General features: G+C 40.4%; 1 protein-coding gene across 2 annotated transcripts in view; it reads left to right on the forward strand.

Moving 5' to 3' along the window:
- LOC139279692 (heterogeneous nuclear ribonucleoprotein R) overlaps positions 1 to 14,834 on the forward strand; it is a 34,460-nt gene extending 19,626 nt beyond the window's left edge. Inside the window, exons 12-15 of one of the 2 annotated variants that reach the window (XR_011596510.1) lie at positions 7,191 to 7,281; positions 10,409 to 10,464; positions 11,088 to 11,157; positions 14,284 to 14,834. The gene's annotated coding sequence lies outside the window, so the exon portion shown is untranslated. The remainder of the gene's footprint in view (positions 1 to 7,190; positions 7,282 to 10,408; positions 10,465 to 11,087; positions 11,158 to 14,283) is intronic. The other variant, XR_011596511.1, reaches the window with a different exon arrangement.
- The last annotated feature ends 2,510 nt before the right edge of the window (positions 14,835 to 17,344 follow it).

Consider the following 17,344-nt stretch of genomic DNA (forward strand, 5'->3'; position numbering starts at 1 on the left):
GGAAAGATGTGATTGCATCAGAGGGTACAGAGGAGATTGATGAGCATGTTGCTAGGACTGGGGAATTTAGCTATGAGGAAATATTGGATAGGTTGTTTTCTTTGGAACAGAGGAGGCTGAAGGAAGTTTTAATTGAGGTGCATATAATTGAGGGGCCTGGATAGAGTGGATAGGAAGGACCTATTTCCCCGAGCAGAGAGGTCAATAACCAGGGGGCATAGATTTAAAGTATTGGTAGAAGGAGTTGAGGAGAAATGTTTTCACCCAGAGGGTGGTGGGGGTCTCGAACTCCCTGCCTGAAAGGGTGGTAGAGGCAGAAACCCTCGTAGCATTTAAAAAGTACTTCGATGTGTGCTTGAAGTGCTGTAAACAACAATGCTACGGACCTCGAGCTAGAATGGGATTAAGCTGGATAGCTCTTGGTTGCCCGGCACTGCACGGACACACTGGGCTGAAATGGCCTCCTGTGCCGCAAAGTTCTATGTACGTGAATGTATATGGTAATTTATTTTCAGTGGGGAAAATGTTTTGATTGGTCCTGCCACTCCAATTTGGAGAAGAACTATAGATTGTCACCTAATCGATATTTTTTTGAGTTGTCAGTTTTATTTGTCTGCTTAAAAAAGGATTAGTACAGTTATCAATATTAATCTAACCCAATGCCCTCAACTATCACAAATGTTGTTAATTCCTGGCTGTTTTGGAGAAAGTTCACTTGTGAAGGTGAAATGCAATCGGTGTTATTTACTTCAGACTGTAGCCATTTTTGTAATTGTAAAAACCCTGGAAAATGATTTTTGTTGCACTTGTGCTGGTGGAAATGCTGTGACTGAACCGCTGATGCAGCACAGCCCATAACCCAATCTGTGACATCCCTGGTGTGTGTGGTTTGACCGCATGTTGAAGGGGGGCCCCTCCATTGGGGGAGGGGCCACCTTCAACACAGTTTTTTATTTTTTTTAAAAGGCAGATATGGTAGCGCTGATACTGATTCAGCTATAACAGTGGAATTATAGTTCTTTCAGTAATAAAGTGGATTTGTGAGGAATCAATGAAATTGAGGTTTATTAAATATAGGTTTCAAATGCTATGATTTTGTCCCCTTTGCTGCAGAATCCCAGGAGCTCTGATTAAAGCTCAAACTACATGGTATAATGGTATCACTCCGATTCATTGCAGCATTGTTACTGTTTGCTTTCAGTGTTAGAAGTACCCTACTTATCACCAGCTTCATATTTATTTATCCAGGAATTTTATTGACAAGTGGTCTTGAATATTGGATATGATTTAGTTTTTAGTTTAGGTTGTAATTTATAAATTGGTATATTACGTTGGACTATTTCTGAATAGCTTACTTTGGGGTTGCTATTGGCCTATGCTGAGTATCTTGGTGTTTTTTTGTAGTTCACAGAAGTAAATTGATGCGTTTCTGATGCTAAAATCTTGTTGGCTTTGCAAGTGCTAGATTTGACTTTGCCCAGAATTTGTGGCTGTTTCAAACTGAATTTGTTAGTACAAACCAGGAATTGGGTTTGTGTTTTGAGCTAGATTCTCCAAGTGACAGGGTCACACTCTCATATTTTCATGTATATTTGAAGAACATTTGACCATAGGAATGCAATATTCCATTTCCACTTCATTGATTTTCAAGATGTTGGGCAAGTCTGTACAGAGATAGTCAACTCATCTTCCTTGAGGTTATCAAGGGCACTCAATGCCTAACAGCCTCTGTTAAGATTCATGAAAAATTAATTTGTTTACTGCAATGAAGGGTTTGAATACCAAGGGACAGATGTTCAGAATTGAAAATTAAGAAAATACGGAAATTCAGAGAGCAACAGATATGGAATAAGTTACCATTTAAAGAACATTGAAGATTATAAATGCATGTAAAGAGGGTGGTAGTTGAGGTTGATCTATCAAAAAAGGATGAACTTGCTAAATCCAGTAACCTTTTCCTGGTTTCCAATGTTTTTAAACTGACAAACACTTGTCCTTAAGGCTACATAAGAACATAAAAAATAGGAGCAGGAGTACGGGCCCCTCGAGCCTGCTCCGCCATTCAATAAGATCACGGCTGATCTGATCATGGACTCAACTCCACTTTCCTACCCGTTACCCATAACCTTTGACTCCTCTAGTTCAAGAATTGGTTCAAGGCTGGGGGAAAGTTTAATATGTTTACACCTGTTTTAAAATAGTTTTAGGAGATATCTTATTTTAAAAAATCTTACTACAGTATAAATAAAGGTTATTGATGTTCCTTAGGAATTTCCACAGATTAACTTTTAGTGTTGCATCGTGGTGAGCATAAAGCTGAAAATATGCACCACTAAAAAGGAGCCTGTGGTAATATTTGCAACAAGATTATTGAACTAGGAGCTGTGGAAACTCCTGCCACAGGTTGGTTTCTTCACAAAAATATGTTGACACTTGCTCCTTTCTGAAACATTTTTGATTTAGTTAGCTTTGAATATCTCCAGGAAAGCTAAGTTCATTTGTCTGGCATTAATAATTTTCTAATCCCTATAAATAATATAACTTGCGGCATGAATGTTTTGACATTTGCCTAATATTTGTGCTTTAGATTTGAATGAAAGAAACAATATCTTTACACAACTATTTGGAGAATAAACTGCTTCAGTTCTCCCCAGACATCTACCATCTGGTCTGTTAATTATAATAACACAGAATGAGTTCACAGGGTAATCGATTCAGATGGTACCACCAAGTGCAAAAGTCAAGCCATTTGTTGCATCACCTGAACCCCATGACATCTATAGGTGCCTTGGGCATAGTGCACAGAACAGCGACTTTATTCCAAACTTAAAATTCCTGTGCAGAATCGTAATTGAAGGGTATTTGTGTTAATTGGGTTGTCTACAATGTTATGTAATTCAAGTTAAATAAACATTGGGCAATAAAGTGAGACAGTTGTCTCTTCCAAGGATATATCCTGGATGTTGGTCTATGACTACAATTTGGCAGCTGACCACTCTTAAAGCAATCTTTAATTTTTTTTTCTGTTGTACAAATAAAAGTACAAAAGAAATGCAATCTTCTCCCTAAAGATCCTACATGTATTAAGAACTGTAAACTGCACCTCCCTCACAACAAACAGGAATAAAAAGATAAACAGCAGAATAAATGGAAAAGTAATGATCTGTTGCTCAGCTCAGATGAGAAGGAACCACCCTTCTCCCTCAAGATCCTTCACAAAATGAGACACTTCCCCTTCCCCTTCTTTTCCCATTGACTATCTGTATGCACAGACCCAAGTGCCTTCACGATTTCTCTATCCCCATCATGCCTCTGAGGCACAGTGGTTCCTCACAAGAAGGGAAGGACTGTCAAAGTGCTTGTTGCCCTGAATTACATCTGTTGTTTGGTGCCACAGTGAGTTCTGTAGAGGGCCGTTAAATCTGTCAGCAAGAAATGGTGGGAGGTTAAAGTGGAGGGGCGAGAAATGCATTGAAATTTTGAGTTCGTGGGGAAAGGCTCAAAGAAATTATTGGGAATTTAGTAAAACCAAAAAGCTAAATTACTGACATTAATTCCTGAGCTAAAACCATGAGACTGATTGTTATATTAACCAGGCCCTCCATTAGCTCCTTATAAAAGTAAATCAAGATGTTTGAATCCTGTCATTGTTGGACCAATAAATGTATAAATTATCCATTTAAAGATAAGATATTGCAAAAAGTACCCCAGCTCTGTCATTCTTTGAAACTTGGCATTAGTAAAAATTAAACAAGTCCTACACTGCAACAGAAGAATTTTGTATTTGTATGTATTTTCTGCTATAGAGAAAAATAGTTGTGTAATATTTAGTGAACTGCACAAACAAATGGTGCAAGTAATCTAAAGATGTCTAAACAGAGGCTTTGTATCTTCACAGACTCTTTCACTTTTTAGAATTGGATTGCAAGTCTTGCGTTTTTCACCTTTTTATAATGTATCTTAGAGTAACAGCAGGCTTGTTACGGTACTGAGTCACATCAGTCTGCTAAACTAACTCCGCTCTATTAGGATAATGGGGAATCTAAAATTGAAAATGTCCTCCTCAGGTGTGGGAAGGTTTGATCCGCATTTCTAATTGTTACCCAGTAATCCCCATCTAGGAAAACTAGAGCAGTCGGGTAAGGAGAGGAACTGTGCTGTGCTCTATACTCCTAATAACCGGCTACACTCAGTGCCCGGTTAACTCAAAGAATGACCACTTCAGTAAAATATTGCAGGGCTTGGAGCAATACCCTGGCATTAGTCACTATCTTCCGGGGGGGGGGGGGGGGAGAAACTGTTCACATACACTCTGTTCTTTCCTTAATCCTATGCTGCAAATAATTGGAAGTTGTATTTTTGCGTTTCAGGCATTCGCTTCAGACTATGGATGTTTGGCAGCTATAAATAAGGTTAACAAGTGGTTGTCTTTGTTGTTGGAGATTAAATACTAGAGTGGAATTGATTTATTTTAAACTTAGTGAATCATTAAGATGCGCTTTACTGAATTCATTTGTCATAAATCTGTGAAACTGATAAATATATGGAATGAATTGATCTTTCATTATCCTTTCTTCCATTTCCCCTAAAATATATTTGGGCTTTCGTATTAATGTCCATAATTTTTCCATTTACAAGTATTTGAAATCTGGCATTATGATTTGAGAGTTTAAAAAAAAATATAGCTTCCAATATTTTGATTAGTGCTCCTGTGAAGCGCCTTGGGATGTTTCACTATGTTAAAGGCGCTATATAAATACAGGTTGTTGTGTTTTGGGCTTTATATAGATCAGAAACTTGCTTTTAAAACCTGAGAGGTAATGAAACCCATAGTTTTTAAAAATTGCGGCCACTTTTTTTTTCCCCAAAAAACCCAATCAGACACACAAGGAAGCCGGGAAAAGTGGGAGTTTTTAAAAAAAAGTAAAATAAAGCATAAAGATTAAGTAGAAAGAAGCAATTTAAAAAATATTTTTCAAGTTGGATGCGAAGGAAAGTTAGATGAAAAGTGAACCACAACAAACTGAATTGGAGTTGGTTAGTTTATTACTCTGCTAACGTTGGAGTGCCGCCAGGTATAAGCCGAATACTTAAAAAAAAACTAGCTGGCCTGAGAGACTGACCTTTCTGTGGGCCTATGCCATTTACATTCAATTTTGTGCCCGCCCCTCCCCCCCCCCCCCCCCCCCCCGTGTTGACAGTTATTGTGGAAAAACTTGTAGAAAGTGACTGCCTTGGTTCTGACTTTGTTGCTCCGGGTAACCCTACTGCGCGTTTGAGTTGTGTGGCAGGTTTCCCCCAAGCTGGTTGCACTCGGCAGCCTCGTGAAGCCAAAATGCAATTGAAGACTAGGATTCCACCTGCGGTCTCCTGTCGAGAGTTTAATGTAGCTGTTGTATTGCTAAGGAGGAACATTTTCAGAGTGAAGTTAGCAGGAACGGTTTGCTTGCATTGTTGTAAAGGATGGGACGGCAGTGTTTTACATAAGTGTCTTCTAACATTGAAGTATTGCTTCTCAGCATCTGACTGCTGTGGTTAGCGGTTTAGTGATTGAGGAAACCTGCTCTGGTTTCTCATTGGCTTCTGTTAAACTAGCTGGCGCAAAGCAAAATGGAGGGCTGCACTTCTTAGTGGTCATCTCACTTGGGCCCAGCCAGCACCTGTGTGGCGCTCGCTCCCAGTGTACGGTATTAATTAGACAAGGCTCTAATATTCCAGCTACCCAGTTTTAATTCAGAAGCCTGGTTAAGTTGTAGGAATCTGTTTGCTTCCAACAAAAGTGAATCAAATGAATTATGTAGTGCAGTTATTTTCAGTTCAGTATTTAAAAATAACAGATTATTCCCCAAAATGTTAGTGTGCATGAGGAAGAATGGGAAAAAAGGTATTTATCGCCTGTGCCCTGAATGGCGTTGGAACTGTTGTTGCATTGTTTCTGCAACTGCAGATTTAGAACATTTAAGTACCTTGTTTGATCACTCACTTACAGCAGTTTTGCATCTTTATCCAGCTTGTTGGTAATGGGAATGAAGGCTATCCTTGAATTGACTAATCTTTTAGAATATATGTAATTGGCAGAAACCTCCCATTGGTTTCATTAGATCTGTCAACTCTTGGTGCAAAAATAACATTAGTCGAATCAAACCGGTCAACGACAAAAATCTGATACCTTCAATCCTCTGACTCTGTATTCAGATTTCATGCACGTGTGCCAAGTTTACCAAATGCTATTTGATTTTGATCAACTGAAGTGTGTACTTTTGAGAATAACAGCATGCAAAGACAATTTAAATCTCTGAACTGCATACATTTGAAGGTCTTTTTGTCCTAGTTAGTGCCGTTTCTGAATCTGCCAGTCTCAAATACTGTATTACTGAAAATATACTGGCAATATTAAAATGGCCAAATAGGGATGGCAAATTTTTTTGATAACTTGCTAATACAAATAAAAATCTCTTGCCAGGTACATTTTGCTGTAACGGTCCAGGTTGCATTCATAAACAGATATGGTAGTACAAACAAAAGCCTTTTGTGATGGTCACAGTAGATTGGTTATTTCACTGTCATCCGTTAAAAAATTTTACATATCTGGGGTAAGCACTGAATGCTGATCATTGAAAACAATTTCTCATTGTATAACCTGGTATGCAGAATTAATAACCTTCATTTTGTGGTAAATTGTGCTATAAACCAAGATTCTGTGATACAGGTCTGTTTGGGGCATCCCTATTACAAGGTTGGCTACTACAGTATAATTTCTGTACAACATTCATCGATTGGAACAAAATGGCATGACTGGCAGTTTTCTTCTTGAATCTTTTTTTTTGAAAATTGAAAATTATCCAAAAAGATGAGACAAAATATACCTGGTGCCGATCTATTTACCTCAACTAATATTTATGAATAAATGCAGCATATAGCACAGTTGTGCTATGACCTGTCCAATGTGCACTTTGTCATTGGCTACTGATTAGTTCTAACCACTTATTTTTCCTTTTAGCTTTTTTTAAAAAAAAACAGAAAAATATTTAAGTTGGAGAGTTGTGTTTGCAAGGTAAACAATAGGGTGTAGACGATGAGAAATTTCTTTGTATTGCTGTTACTAAATACTCTGGTAAATAGCCACAAATTGTATCTCTGTTCTAGTCTCTTATGTTTTAACCAATATCCTTTTGTCACCTGACTATCAGGGAAGCGTGGTTGAGGCTGGCCCTGACCTGTTGTCATGACACCAACATCCTAGGTGGGGGCTGGACAGGAGACTGCTGTTGGAGTTTTATGGTAAGACAATTTCTGTGCCAAGTTTTTCCCCAACCTACATAGTATGTTTTGGCATCTCATCCAGAAATAGACCTGGGAATTAATGTCTGATTAACGTACTGAGCATCTCAAATTTTAAAAAAAAAGTGTTGCAACTAGTTTAAAGATAAAAGCAAAATACTGCAGATGCTAGAAATCTGAAATAAAAACAGAACATGCTGGAAATACTCAGCAGGTCAGGCAGCATCTGTGGGGAGCAAAAGAAAGTTAACGTTTCAGTTCGATGACCCTTCGTCAGTTCTGAAAACTCATCCACCTGAAACGTTAACTGTTTCTCTCTCTACAGATGTTGCCTGACCTGCTGAGTGTTTCCAGCATTTTCTCTGTTAAAGCTAATGTGCCCATCATTTCCTATAGTTTCCTGGAACACTACACTATTTAATTCAGGAAGTTTACTTCACTGAATAACGGGGGAAAACATATTTTAAATATTGAATTTTGATTTGGACCCTTTCTAAATGGTGTTTCTAAACAAGATTGGAACTGCATGTTTGATCTATATTTCTGTGAAATATGGATGGATTTTGTGCATGTGTTCCTTAAAATAAGTATTTGTGGTCCAACACAATGCATGCCGAAATCCAGAAATTTCATTCAAAAAACTGAATACATCACTCAGAGTTATGGATCACGGGAGTGATGAATGAGCTAAGATATAATTCAGGGGGCTGACACATCCTGCCCAATTAATTCCTGTGCAAGTATTAGTAAGTGTTGAGGAATGCACCTGTAGACATGGGATTAGAACCTTGAAATCATTATTTTCTATCATCTATCCTAGGCATTCTTGTTAAGTATATTAATCATATATTTGGTTGATGCAATGATTGTTCTGAGGTTATTAGAGGATTTTGATCTAATTGCTGGATATTTATAGATTTAAAAAGTCTGAAATTAAAGTATTTATGTATATCTGTGTCCAAATTTAGCATGTTTTGACTGAAGTTTCTCCATCAGTTTTTTTAATCAATTTTTGCAGATAAATTCTAATGTTTTAAAATTCTCAACTGATTTTCCACAAAAAGTGGTTAGACTTTCCAATCTCTACCATCTAACAGTTGCTGAGAGTCTTGAAACTTTATTCCACAGATTGCTTTTAGCTGGTTTGTGTAACCTACATCAAATAAAATAGACAATATATTCATAATCTGGAAAAAAAACTAAATTTAAATCAAGATCTGTCACTAATTTACATTTTAAAAGTACAACGGATTTGCCAGTTTTAGAGCTGTTTTGAATTTTCCATAATTTATAAATCCAAACTATATTTTTTATATATATATATATATATCACAATATTGAGTTTCACTTTCCCTAAAAGTTGGGAGCATGGACAACAGTACAATTGTTCATACAATTATAATGCCTCATTGCTCAATAACCATTAAATAAAGATTTTATCCTGTGTATAATCTGCAACATCCTAAAGATTAAGGATGTTTCTGGGGGGAAAACAACCAAGACTAGGGTAATTTTCTAACCCACGCTTGAGAGCACATCTTTCACACTTGCGATCATTTTGTTCCCACTAATTTCGACTTTTTGGTTTTAAAAAAAAAAAGAAAGCCATACACTGCTAAATCACCATGTAGCGATCTTCAAAGTTGGTGCAACTCTCCGAAAACTAGGTTAGGTGACCAGACACTGCAGAATATTTATCATAATCCCCCACTAGTTTTAAAATTGAATTATTTTCATTTAAAAAAACTTACATTGTAAAGGCTGTTGAATTTGTATCTATTGCGCACGGTGTGATTCGGTCTTTAATTGAATTTGACTTGTAGTTTGAATTCTTAAAGCCAAGTCCCAATTAAAGGTGAACTTTCCCATCCCAGTTTAATGCAAAATAAGTTGTGTACTTTAAGCTTAATCCATAATCATGCACTTGTATATCATTCAGCAAGTGATTGCATCGATATAAAACCAGAAGCATTGTGTGCCCGCAGGTGCTCCTAACAGGTCAATTTTCTGGTTAAGAAAGTGATAATTAACAGCTCACGAAGTCAGATTTTTGTTTGCTTTCTCATACTCACATTGCCAGTAAGATCAGGCCGTACTTTGAAGCCTCGCTGATTTGGTGTCAGTGTTTGGGGAACTTTTTTCACCCAGAGGGTGGTGGGTGTTTGGAACTCTCTGCCTGAAAGGGTAGTAGAGGCAGAAACCCTCATCACATTTTAAAAGTACTTGGATGAGAATTTGAGTGCTGTAACCTACAGGGCTGCGGACCTAGAGCTGGAAAGTGGGATTAGGCTGGGTAGCTTTTTGTCAGCCAGCACGGACATGATGGGCTAAATGGCCTTCTCGTGCTGTAAATGTCTGATGGCCAAGATTATCTAATGAATTAATTTTGTTCAATAAAATTACAGAAAGACGGCGTGAAAACATGATTAGGGGGCAGAAATTTATTTGAAGTTGACGTGGAACAAAATAGCTTCAACAAAAACTGTTTTGAGTTAGGAATATATATTTTGTGCTGTTTAGTAGCTTTCAGTGGAAGGACTTTTAACTAACAAATTACCTGAAGTGGACTCCCAGTTATGACCTGCTATACTTTGAGCTTGTCTTTCACCCTGCAGGCGCGTTTGTTTTGATTGGAATAGATGCAGTGTTTATGAAAATGCCTCGAGCGATCAAAACGTTTTCACCAAATATTCAACATCAAATTTTAAAAGTGGGTCAACTATTTCAATCCCCTGTCTCGATCCACAGGTACCTCACCACAGCAAAACCCACCCCTCTCGTAGTGGGCAGCTCAAAACCTTCGCATTCAAAAACATGTAATGTTGAATCCTTGGTTTAAAAAGAAACCTTTCCTCGTGTAAATGTGCACTACAGGTTAGAGCGAAAACTGAGGATCTGAGGGATCTTTGTGTTGTATTTTTTGTGCTCTCTGAAAAATGTGTGCAGAACTAGCTGCATATAGTTGGAAATTAAACTTAATTTAGTTCCATATTGTAGCAAAGCATCCTAACCAGTGTTGTAACTGAATACATAAAGCAATACTCTGTTATACTCAAAAAGCGCTCTCTGCAGCAATTGACCAGTTGTTTTTTTTAATAAACTTGTTGTATCTGGCATGTTTAAGCAGATTCTGCATTACCCACTGTTGCCATAGAGTGGACGCAGTTGTTTGGAGCGTAATTGGTAAGTTTCACAGCCTCTGGTTATCTTTTGTGAATGTATCAATCACTGGTAATTACATAAATTGTGGACTTTTAGAAGACCCGTTACATTTGGGATCAATAAACAAACATGACCTCCATCTCTACAATTTTTCCCTCCACTGAGAGGGGGTGATTTATCCTGGACAAGTTTTAAGCCGCGCTGACGACCCTGCCTTATCTCGGGTTCTCCATGCGCTTGGATAATGTTGGCAGGCTGCGTGACTGTGGCGAGGTATCAAAACCAGGCCTGGTCCTATTCCCACACATGCGGTTTCCAACAAGGGTGGCCAGATAGTATCCAGAGTGGGAACTCCGGCTAGTTTATTTCCTTTCTCTAGCCCAGAATGCTGCAGTCAATGATAACATCCCCCCAATCATTACTCTGACTGACGTCTGCAAACTTGGCACCGATTGGCGATCAGACCTGAGATTTGCTTTCTCCGTGTTTCCATGCATTAAATTTATTGCATCAGGGAGCCTGCAAATCACTATTAAATAACCGTACAAATTTGAAACTAAGTTTAAATGATTGGTTGTTGGCATTGCAGACAAACTGCATGAGCGTTTGTATTGACACAAAAATGTACTGTTTCTCTCTTCCAGCGCCATACAGTGTGAACAAGGTGACTAGATACATACATGAGCACTGTTTACCACTGCAGTAGATACCTGTGTAAGTACAGACTGTACTTATTGCCTGGCTAGAAATTCTCATTCACCTTAGTGGTACTGTTAGATGTTGATTTCTTAGTGATTATCTTTCCCCATTTCCCTTCTCTGGTTAGGTTTGACGTTTTAAGCTTAGATTTCACTCACTAGGTCTGTAAAGTCAGGCATAATCATAGAATAGTACGACACAGAAGGAGGCCATTCGGCCCACTAAGTCTGCGCCAGCTCTTTCGAGGAGCAATCCAGTTAGTCACACTCCTCTGCTCTTTCCCCATATCCCTGCAAATTTTTCTCCTTCCAAGTATTTGTCCAATTGCCTTTTGAAGGTTACTATTGAATCTGTTTCCACCACCCCATCAAGCAGTGCATTCCAAATCTTAGCCACTCACCTTAAATCCATGCCTTCTGAACATAACATAAGGAGCAGGAGCAGGCCATTTGGCCCCTCGATCCTACTCTGCCATTCAATAAGATCATGGCTGATCTGCTACTTCAACTCCCCATTCCTGCACTATCCCCATATCCCTTGATTCCCTTAGTATCCAAAAATCTATCAATCTCTATCTTGAATATACTCAACAACTAAACATCCACAGCTCTCTGGGGTAGAGAATTCTGATGATGCACAACCCTTTGAGTGAAGAAATTTCTCCTTGTCTCAATGGCCGACCCCTTATTCTGAGATTGTGAACCCTAGTTCTAGACATCCCAGCATCTACCCTGTCAAGCAAGTCAGACGCTGGGTAATGTGCGGCGAGTGTCTCACCACCTGACTCCCCAAAGCCTTTCCACCGTCTACAAGACACAAGTCAGGAGTGTGATGGAATACTCTCCACTTGCCTGGATGCGTACAGCTGCAACAGCACTCGAAGCTCGATACCATCCAGGAAAAAGCAGCCACTTGATTGGCACCCCATCACCACCTTAAACATTCACTCCCACCACCACTGGCGCACCGTGGCTGCAGTGTGTACCATCTACAAGATGCACTGCAGCAACTTGCCAAGGCTTCTTCGGCAGCACCTCCCAAACCCACGACCTCTTCCATCCAGATGGACAAGGCAGCAGACGCATGGGAACACCGGCACAGACACAATGGGCCGAAATGGCATACCTCCGTGCTGTAAATTTCTATCAAGCCCTTTAAGAATGTTGTATATTTCAATGAGATCACCTCTCATTCTTCTAAACTCCAGTCTACTCAATTTCTCTTCACATGACAATTTCCCCCCCCCCCCCCCCCCAGGAATCGGTCTGGTGAACTTTCATTGCATTCCCTCTCTGGCAAGTATATCTTCCTTGGGTAAGGAGACCGACACTGCACAACACTCCAGGTCCTTTATAGTTGTAGTAAGACTTCTTTTACTCTCTTGTATTCCAGTCCTTTTGTAATAAAGGCTAACATACAATTTCCTTTACTAATTTGCTGTACCTGCATGTTAACTTTCTGTGATTCATGTACAGGTCCCTCTGAATGTAAATATTTCCCAGTCTTTCACCATTTAGAAAATATTCTGCTTTTCTATTTTTCATACCAAAGTGGATAACTTTGCATTTCCCCACGTTATATTCTATCTGCCATGTTCTTGCCCACTCACTTAACCTGTCTATATCCCTTTGTAGCCTCTTTGTGCCCTCCTCACAGCTTACTGTCCCACCTAACTTTGTATCGTCAGCAAACTTGGATACATTACACTCGGACCCCTCATCTAAGTCATTGACACAGATTGTGAATAGCTGAGGCCCAAGCATTGATCCCTGTGGTACCTCACTAGTTACATCCTGCCAACCCGAAAATGACCCTTTTATTCCTAATGTATTACCCCAATTCCATGAGCCCCAATTTTGTGTAATATATCTTGTTCTATGCTTGTTTTCAGATAACTACGTGTTTAGAGTCTGTTTGCACAGTTTCAACGGATTTCTCTTGAAGTTAATACCACCTCACTCGTCCTTTTTTTAATGATCATTCCACAATCACGAAAGGTTGATGGTTCATTTTTAGTTGCGTTTTTTCCCCCAGACGTGGGGCTGGTGAAGTAACGACAAAACCTCCATTCATATAGAGAGCAACTACAGCATAGAACGATGTCCCAATGCACTTTGCAGGAGAGAGAAAGAACACCCGACTTTTCATTACTTTTTCTTAAATGAATGTCAGCAGCCCTATGGAGGGAGCGCAGCCCATCCCCAAGGATGTAGAGTCCTATTCCATTCTCCCAGCTGCTTCCTCGGCTGTGATCAGCAAACTCGGCACAAACTGGGACCATTCTGGCCTGCACTGTACTGTACCCACTGGAATTATAGTCTTAGAGCGCAGAAGGAGGCTATCTGGCCCATCGGCCTGTGCTGGCTCTTTGAAAGAGCGATCCAAGTAATTGCACTCCCTCTGTTTCTCCAGAGCCCTGCATATTTTTACTTTTCAGGTATATATCCAATGTTTTGAAAGCTATTATTGAATCTGCTTCCACAACCCTTTCAAGATCATCATAACTCTGTAAAAAATATTTCTCCTCATCCCCCCTCTGGTTCTTTTGCCACTGGGCTTATATTACTGTTACTATGACCTGGCAGTTAGTCCAACAGTGTAGCCTCATTTGACAAACCATATGGCTCCTTGTGCCATTCTGATATGTCTGAATAAGCCAATGCCGGCCCTCTTGGGTATGATTCTCCGGTACCATTTTTCTAATGAGAAATAGCTGGCTTGAAGTATTGCAAAGCTGTAACACAATCAAGATGATTAACTTCTTAAATTATCAGTGCAGGGTTTGAGTGGCTTGCGTAGCAACTGAACCATTACATCAACGGTCTTGCAACTCGTGGTTCAGGCCAGTTATTTCTAATAGACGCTGCATATTTTCTGGTTGAAAACTTAAATCCAGTTTTACTTACTGGTAGTCCCAAGGTCAGTGGTGTCACGTGACTGGAATCACACCTTTCCTGAGACTCCATATGGTTGGGAATGGCTAAGGATGTTGGATAGACTTACTGTTGAGTCGAGGAATGAAGTTTGACTGCCAGTGGACGTTTATTTAAAAATAGGCTCACATTTCAATGTAACTTGATGGATTTTGCAGATATGTGCTCTACAGCCAACTTTTTCCCATATCCTGTTTTTTTTTTACAGCATTGAAACGTTATCTCTAATGTTATTCTCACGCCTGGTCTGTTGCATCTAAACTAAGCTCTGCTGCACTGCTCTCAACTTGCTGAATGGAAACATGACCCAAGAAGCAAAGTGTTTTCACCACAGGATGGCAGTCTGCATTCATCTTGGGAGAAGTGGACCACTATAAATGTTTTTTTTTTAAATAGGGGTTAATGAGTGGCTTTTAAACTTCCAGAACCTGGTGGGTAGCTCTGCAAGTGCAGTGTCTTTCCAGCAAAAGTTCCCTGTCCCCTGTAGATTTTTATTGTTGAGATGTTTACTACAGTTCAATCTAAGTTGACAAATCTTCTGATTAATTGAAGAATTCCTCCTTTGCATTGAGCTGTGTCAACAAAAGAGCACAATCACTTTCAGGGTTAGACAAGTAAGATTGATCCTGCTTGACACAAAAAATAACGTAGAAAATTCACAGCATGGGATAAAGACTGAACCAGAACATTTGTCAGTGTCGAACATTTAAACACTGTTACTCTTTGTACTATCTTTAATAAAATTTTGATATGCTGCTACAGCTTTGTCATGTTTTTCATTTTATATACAATGTAATCAGTAACATTTTGGGTGATTGAGTGGGTGAGTGTTTTATTTTCTACTGGCCCTTGCTTTGAGTTCTGCTATTGGTCATCTATCCCTGTTGCCCCCTGGACAGGAGCAGTGGATCTTATGTTTATGGCAGTGATTTTTCTTAATCTCTCGAGCACTAGTGCGGGAACATTCCTGTTGGGGAAATGGGCAATCTTGCTGGGAAAGAAAGACTTGCATTTATATAGTGCCTTTCACGACCACCGGATGTCTCAAAGCACTTTACGGCCAATGAAGTACTTTGAGTATGGTCACTGTTGTAATGTGGGAAATGCGGGCAGCCAAAATTGCGCACAGCAAGCTCCCACAAACCACAGTGTGATGATGACTAGATAAGCTGTTTTTGTTATGTTGATTGAGGGATAGATATTGGCCAGGGCACCGTGAATAACTCTCCATCTGTTCTTCAAAATAGTGCCATGATCTTTTACGTCCACCTGAGAGAGCAGACAGGCCTCGGGTTAACGTCTCTAAAAGACGGCACCTCCGATAGTGCAGCACTCCCTCAGCACTGCCCTGAAGTGTCCAACTAGATTTCTGCGCTCAAGTCTCTGGAGTGGGACTTGAACCCACAACCTTCTGACTCTGAGGCAAGTGTGCTACCCACTCACAGCTGGCACTGGCAGCAGCTTGTTTCCATCCGATGGGACTCCCAGCCGTGGAGGAAGCCCAGGAGATGTTGTTCCTTCCATGTCCACTCAAAAAGGGCAACTTTAGAAAGATGGAAGGTAAAACCGGTTGCATTACTAATGATGGAATAAAGGAATACACACTAGATTGCTAGCATCTGAAAAGACAGCAGCATTAATTCACCTGTCGTTTCCCTTTCAAAATCTTTCTAATCCATTTCAGAAACAATCTGATGATTGGCAATAATTTACCCACTGCTGGCCAAAGACAGTAATCAATCAGGCCACTGAAACATGCAACTTAATCATCAAAGTGAGAATATGTTCCCAGGAAGGAGGTGGATTTACTGCTAGCAAGAAAGTTAACATGTTGCATTTTCTAATTATTAAAAAAATGTAATTAGCACCAATAGTTAATAATTGGTAACTGTCTTAAAAGATGCTACTGTAGGTGTCAAACTAGTTCCTTTGTCAAAATCAGACCTAATCTGCAGTATCTCACATGACCTGTTTTGGTGCGTAACTGCCAGCTGCTATGGAAACCGCACCTGGTATTTCCAGGCAGGGCAGCCTTGCGGATGGGAGCGCGAGGGCAGCGGGAATTCAGAACCATGGTGCCCCCACGGAGAAGGGAAGTAAGGGGATTGGGGCAGAAAGCGGCAGCTGAGCCCGAGGGTTGGGATGGGAGTGCAGGCTTGGGGCAGCCTAAACACCGGAACTGGCACCAAGTCCCAACAGCAGATGGAGCCTCGGATCAAGGCTGCGGTGGAGGGGGAAGTGAGGAGGGAAAGGGGCCATGGCGCTGTCCAGAAGGTCAAGGGACGCCATTCTGAGGGGATTTGAATTTGGTGGCAAAGCACAAAGACGCACGAGGCAGTCGGGGGTGGCGGATGCAAGAGAGGTAAAGATTGCAGGAGGCCTGTCAGCAGGTTGTAATAGAATTAAACCCTTAAATTAGGGATTTGTATGAGGTGTCCTTATTTTCACTGGTCATTGTATGTACAGTAATCCAGATGAGCAAAATATTCCAGAACTGGCTACATCAACTTCCTGTTTTTCCTACCCTCATCTGGGATTGTGCACAAATCAGGAGCCCTGCCAGTGGGATGTGATTTCAGGTCATTTTCTGTTTGTTGGGTTTCCCAGTTCATTGCCATTTTGGGGCTCTTTTCCATTGAGGGAGAGAAGTCCTGTTGCTGGGTTCTGCTATGTTGACAGCATGCACAGGGCCGGGGTGACTGGGATATTCCAACCAAATGGTGGGAGTGGGGAATTAAATATCCTGCAGACCTCTGCCCAGAGCCCCCTTGCATCATAAGAGCATAAGAAATAGGAGCAGGAGCTGGCCATTCGGCCCCTCGAGCCTGCTATGCTATTCACTAAGATCATGGGTGATCTGATCCTGGCCTCAACTGCACCTCCCTGCCTGTTCCCCATAACCATTGACTCCTTTATCATTCAAAAATCTGTTGATCTACACCTTTAAATATATTCAATGACCCAGCCTCCACAGCTCTCTGGGGCAAAGAATTCCAAAGATTCACAACCCTCGGAGAAGAAAATCCTAATTTCTGTCTTAAATGGGCGACCCCTTATTCTGAAATTGCCCCTAGTTCTAGATTCCCCCATGAGGGGAAACATCCTCTCTTCATCTACCTTGTCCAGCCCCCGCAGTATCTTGTATGTTTCAATAAGATCACCTCTCTCATTCTTCTAAACCTGCTCAACCTTTCTTCGTATGACAACCCCTTCATCTCGGAAATCAACCTCGTGAACCTTCTCGGAACAGCCTCCAATGCAAGTATATC

The sequence above is a fragment of the Pristiophorus japonicus genome, chromosome 14 (assembly GCF_044704955.1).
Source record: "Pristiophorus japonicus isolate sPriJap1 chromosome 14, sPriJap1.hap1, whole genome shotgun sequence".
NCBI classification, from domain to species: domain Eukaryota; kingdom Metazoa; phylum Chordata; class Chondrichthyes; family Pristiophoridae; genus Pristiophorus; species Pristiophorus japonicus.